Raw genomic sequence first — 5,682 nt, 5'->3', positions numbered from 1 at the left:
TAGGAGNCGGCGCGCCCCCCGCCCCCCGCCCCCTCCCGCGCTGCCGGGGGCGGAGCTAGGGTGGAGGGGGCACCCCGCCCTGCCCGGCCCACTCTCTGCGGGGCCTCTTCGCCATTGGGCGGCTCTCCAGAGGGCATCCCAGCCAGGACACAAAAAAGGGTCTTGTTCAGAGTCCCCAGGAGCCGCGGGGCCAAAACGCGGAACGCGGGGTCCCCGCACGGAGGAAGGTCCTGTCCTGTGAGATGTGGGACCTTGGGCGTGTCCCTTCACTTCTTTGAGCCTCAGTATCCTACTCTGTAAAATAGTACTTTCCTTTCGGAGCGGTTGTGAAGTTCAGATAAGTGATGTTTCCAGAGCAGGTGAACTTTCCAGCTCTCCAAACACCCCAGACCCCGCCAGCTCTACCCTTCTCACGGCTCGGACCTCTCTCTCCCGTTGTTTCTTTTCCTTTTCCTTCCGTGATCCCTCCCCGTCGACCCCCAATTAAACTCTGGTAGCGTCTCTGCCTTTTAAACACCCTTCCTCATCCTCAAGAAGGAGTGCTTCGTTTCTGGTTCCCAGGCAGCAAAACTCGCCAGGAGCCGCTTCTGGTCGCCACGCCTCAGGTTCCCTGCTCATCCCTCGCTCCAGCGCTCGTCCGTCTGAGTCGGGAGATGGCTACTTGGGGTCCTCGGGACTTTCTGTCACCGCACCTACGGCGGCACCTCTCTAACCTCCCAGAATCGACAGCGCTTGATCATGGCTCCTTCCCAAACCCTCTCCTCCCTCGGCTTCTTCCGGATTCCGCGTATGGCCTTGCACGGGGCTCTTTCTCAGGCACTTTTGCTTGTCCTTCCACCTCTGCGCACCCCGGGATACCAGACACCTTTCTCGTTCCTCTCCACGCAGCCTCTGTAGGTGACCCTCCCCTCCCCTCCCCACCCCGATCCAAGACAGTTCCACTTGTGTGTCTGCTTACCTGCCCTTCTAAACTTTAACTGCTCAAAAAGGAATCCTTATATGTGCTCCACATGCTACTCCCTCATGTCTACCCCCTCCCCTCTTTATTTCCTTCATGGAATTTATCGCCGCATGAAACTCTTTCTAGTTGGTATGTGTGTTTCCTTGTGTCCTTTATGCCTTCCCTTGTGGGAGAGAAATAAGTCAACAGTGCACATACCTTGTGCATGAGCAGCTAGCTGAATGGTCCCAGGACCAGCAGCCCCAGCATCACCTGGGAACTTAGATATGCACATTCTCAGGCCCTACTCCAGGTCTAAGGAAGCAGAAGCCCTAGGGATGAGGCCCAGGAATCTGTGTTTTAATAAGCCCTCGAGGGGACTTCTAGTTTGAGGAACGACTGGCCAAGCACAAGGTCTGGTGCTCCCTGACTCACATGCTGCAGGTATTCAGTGCAAATTAGCCTCTTTCAAATTAGATATCTGGGGACATGGCAAAATTAATATAAAAAATAGATATGGTGTGTGTGTTCTTATGTGCATAGACTATCTGTGAATGGACACACGATAAATCATTACAGTGGTTGTTGCTCAGGAGGGAAAACAGTTGTTGGGAATCTGAGTGAGGAGAAAGGTTTACTTTTCATTGAATACGTTTTTGCATCTGGGAATTTTGTAATGTGTGTCCTATCTACTCAAATAATAGACAAAATGTACTTAAAGCAAACAAAACTGGGTAGGGGTTCCCTTTCTCAGAACTTTCTCCCCATGCAGCCTGGCTCTGACTCTCTGGTTAGGCTCAGGAAGAAAAAGGCAATGCCCCCCCCAACTCTGCCCCCTGCTGGCTGTTCCACAACATGACCTCATGGTCTCTGTTCCCTCCTTTTCACCCTTTCTGTCCGGCCCCTCTGTCCCTCAGCAGGCTCCAGTCACAGTAGATTCTCTAAGTTCTCACTTGGCCTTGGGGCCTTTGCATATGCTCTTCTTTCCTTCTGAAACTCTCTCTGCTCAATCTCACTCACTCTTACCCATTCTTATTATCTTATTTCAATGTTCCTTATCCCAGAAAGCCTCCCTGATCATCACCACCACCCAAAATGAACCCTGCCACATATTCCCACAGCACTAGAATCTTCTAAGTGTGTTCTCAGTTGTAGAACTTATGTACACTTGTGGGCTTGCGTGGTTATTTGATCGGATTAGTCTCCACCACCACAGGGTGGAGGGGAAAGCACCCACAATGGGGCTCATACCTGCCGTGCCCTTAGCTGTATCCTTGTCTTGTTTGTATATCCCTGTTGTATATCCTTGTCTGTATCCTTGTTCATCCTGTTTGTCTGTCTGCCTCTGGCCTCAAGACCACTCCCCCGAAGATCCCTCCTTATCCTTGGATACTTTCCTTTCCAGCCCTGCTGTCAGGAGTCCTGTGGTGATAGGAGATTTTTCCCCATGTCTTTCTGAGCCTGTTTTCTCATTTGTAAATTGAGGGAAAGTACTGACTTCCCAGGATTGGGGGTGGGGTGGGGCAGACACTGTAGGGAAAACATCCCATATAGGTGCCTACCTCATAGCACTCTGTATGTTTAGGACAGTGGCTGGGTCTCGGTACATTGTCATTTCCCTCACCTTTCTCGGTTTCATAGTATTTGACTCTTCACAAGGAGCATTTTCAGAAGAGAGGTAACTGATAATTAGGATAGCTCTTTTACAGTAGTAACAGGTCCCATTTATTAGGTGAGACCTAATATTAATTGCTCTGCATGCATATTGTTTTTATTTTTTAATTTTTAAAAAATGTTTCTTTTTGAGAGAGAGAGACAGACGGAGAGAGAGAGACAGAGAGAAAGAGTGGGGAAGGGGCAGAGAGAGAGGGAGATACAGAATCGAAGCAGGCTCCAGGCTCTGAGCTGGCAGCACAGAGCTTGATGAGGGACTCAAAGTCACAAACTGTGAGATCATGACCTGAGCTGAAGTTGGACACTTAACCGACTGAGCCACCCCGGCGCCCCATATTTTTATTTTTATTTTTTTAAAGTAGGCTTCACACCCAGCACAGAGTCCAACGTGGGGCTTGAACTCATGGCCCTGAGATCAAGATTTGATCTGAGATTAAAAGTTGGATGCTTAACCCTCAGAACCACCCAGGCACCCCTGCATGTATTATATTATTTAATTCTCTTAACAATCCTGTGAGGTAGCAATAATCTCTATTCCTTCCCGCCCCCTGAGAAGCCAGGACTTTGAGGATCAGATGTAACACGCTCAAGGTCACAGTTACTAAGTAGAAAAGCCAGATTTGTCTTTTCATCCTTTTACCCCACTCATCAATTATTTATTGAGTGTCTACTATGTCTAAGCTCTGTGCTTAGCATTATCTTAAAATGATGAGAGAATAAAGGGATTTGACTAGTCAGGTCTAGAAAAGCTTTTAAGAGGAAGTGACAACAAAGCTGGAGTCTGAAGGAGGAGGAGGAGTTGCTTCCAAGGGCTAAGTATTTGGCTGAACTTTTCCCCATCTTTGAGGGTCAACTTAGAATCTGTCCACCACTGAAACCCCTGGCTTTCAGGTTTCTGCAGTGCCACTTAGCCTCTGATTGTATCTCCAGGGAAGACGAACTCACTACCTCCAGAGAACTGTGATAGAAAGGGAAGTTCTGGAAGGCCTAGGAAAGCCATGTGGTCCTGACACATTTTAGAACCCAGAGCTGAGGGTATGACCCAGAGGACCTCTGCCTCCCTCCCCCTCACACCACCACCACACTAAAGGCTTCTTCCCCTCTGGGGCTGGGGAATGGTAGTAGGAAAGCAATTAGCTCAACAAAGCTGTAAGGGAACGCAGAGGAGATCTAGATGTCCCCTGGTGGGAACTATTTTAAAAGGTGTCCCTGAGGATATATTTGAACAGGATCTTGAAAGAAGACTAGGAGTTTGGGGGTGGGTTCGGTGAAGCCAGCTTCAAGGGGCCAGGGTTGGGTTTGGAATCCCCATCACTGCTGGCTGGGTGACTTCAACATTGTATCATAGGGACAAAATCAGAGCTACCTCATAGAGCAGGTGTAAGGTTTAAACAACATAGCGGTAAGGTAAATCAAACAGTGGCCAGCACAGATTAAAGATACAATACAGATTAACCAATGTTGGTAAGGAACAGCCACCTTCAAATTGCAAAGAAGCGTTGCAAAGCATCCTGTGTAGCAGGTGAGGGAAGGTATGTGATGAGAAATGTGGACAGGGGTCAGACTAGGCAGGGGTGCAAATGCCAGGATAAGGATTTAAAAAAAATTAAGCAAGGATTGATATGAGCCAGTGGATTGGCAGGGAGGGACAAGAGGGGTGATGAGGAAGGGGCAGCCACGAGGAAGCTGTGGCATGACCTGGCAGAGTGGAGGCAGGCCAAAGCACCAGAGGTCTTGTTCTTTGTCTTCCAGCAGGCCAGGTACGACTTAGTTAGACCTGGGGAGGCAGCCAGGATGAATCCTTTCCTGACAGGGTCGCTGAAGGCGGACGCCTGGGCAGGCCCAGAGGCTGGTGGCCTCGCGCCACCTGGTGGCTGCAGAAGGTGCTCCGCCGGGAAAAGGGAGACCACAAAATCCGGCATCTTGCTCTGGGAAACTGAGGCAGGGAGCGGGTGGGGGTGGAGGTGAGGGGTTTGGGATCTTCGGATTGGACCTCGTCCCTCTTCTAATCCCATTTTACAGACAAGGGTAACCGAGGAGAATGGAAGGCGAAAAACGCTGGGTAAGGAGTTTCTCAAACAGAGGGCTTCAAGACACCAGGAGTCAAGAGTCTCGGAGTTTCTTTAATGGCATCAACAGTGTGGAGCTTAGTTTGCCATTCTGTTAAGCAGGGGGAAAATGAAAGAGGAGGAAGAGAAACAGTAGTCCTTCCCGCCCACCCGGAGGTAAAGGCTTTTAAGAGTAGCCCGGAAAGCAGAGTTTTATAGATTCTATTTGCATACGAACGTAGTCACCGGGAGTTAAACTCCATCCCTTTAATCTCTGGTCCAATTTGTCCCGAAGCCGCGAAGGAAGTCCCTCGTGAAGGCCTCCAAACCCCGCCCCCTCTAAACCCCGCCCACAGGGCTGGGCTTCGTTGCACGTGCTCACCCAGCTCCTTGGCGATCCGCCCCTTGGAAAGACTCATTGTCGAGGCGGGGGGAGACCGGGAATCGTAAGGAACGTTGATCACGGAAAACTCAAATAAAGAGAAGGCTGTGAAGTAATGTTTGCTAAATTTTTACCAGAATCTTTTATCACGGTTCGGGATATTGACAGGCCTTGGCCTTCACGTCTCAGGGCTGCTTAATCTTCCTTCTACCCTTTTAGTTGGTGGGGTCCCGCGTGGCCGGCCTCGCCCGGCGGACTTCAATTCCCAGCGTGCCTCGCAGGCCCGTGCGTGGCAGCGGCGCGTGACGTCGGGGGAGGTAGCTGGCCAGTGCTGAGGGGGCGCGGCGCGGAGGGGCGCGGAGCCGGGCGGCTCGGGGCCCAGAGAGCGCCGCGGCCGGGAGCTGCGGGCCCCTGACAGNAGGGTGGGTGAGGGGCGTGTGGAGCCCGGGCCCAGGAAGAACCGACTGCCTGTCCCTTGCCCCGGGGGCTCCCCTCCTCTCAGACGACTCTTTGGGATGCCGCAGCGGCTCTGGGTCCCCTCGGCGTGGACCTTCACCCCGGTCCCCTCAGCGCGGACCCTCCCTCTCCTCCCCCGTCCTACTTAGTGTGGACCCTCCCCCTCCTTCCCCCGTTCCCTT

This window comes from Crocuta crocuta, unplaced genomic scaffold, assembly GCF_008692635.1.
Source record: "Crocuta crocuta isolate KB4526 unplaced genomic scaffold, BGI_CrCroc_1.0 scaffold35, whole genome shotgun sequence".
NCBI classification, from domain to species: Eukaryota; Metazoa; Chordata; class Mammalia; order Carnivora; family Hyaenidae; genus Crocuta; species Crocuta crocuta.
The sequence above is the reverse complement of the archived record's forward strand: the minus strand, read 5'-3'. Positions refer to the sequence as shown.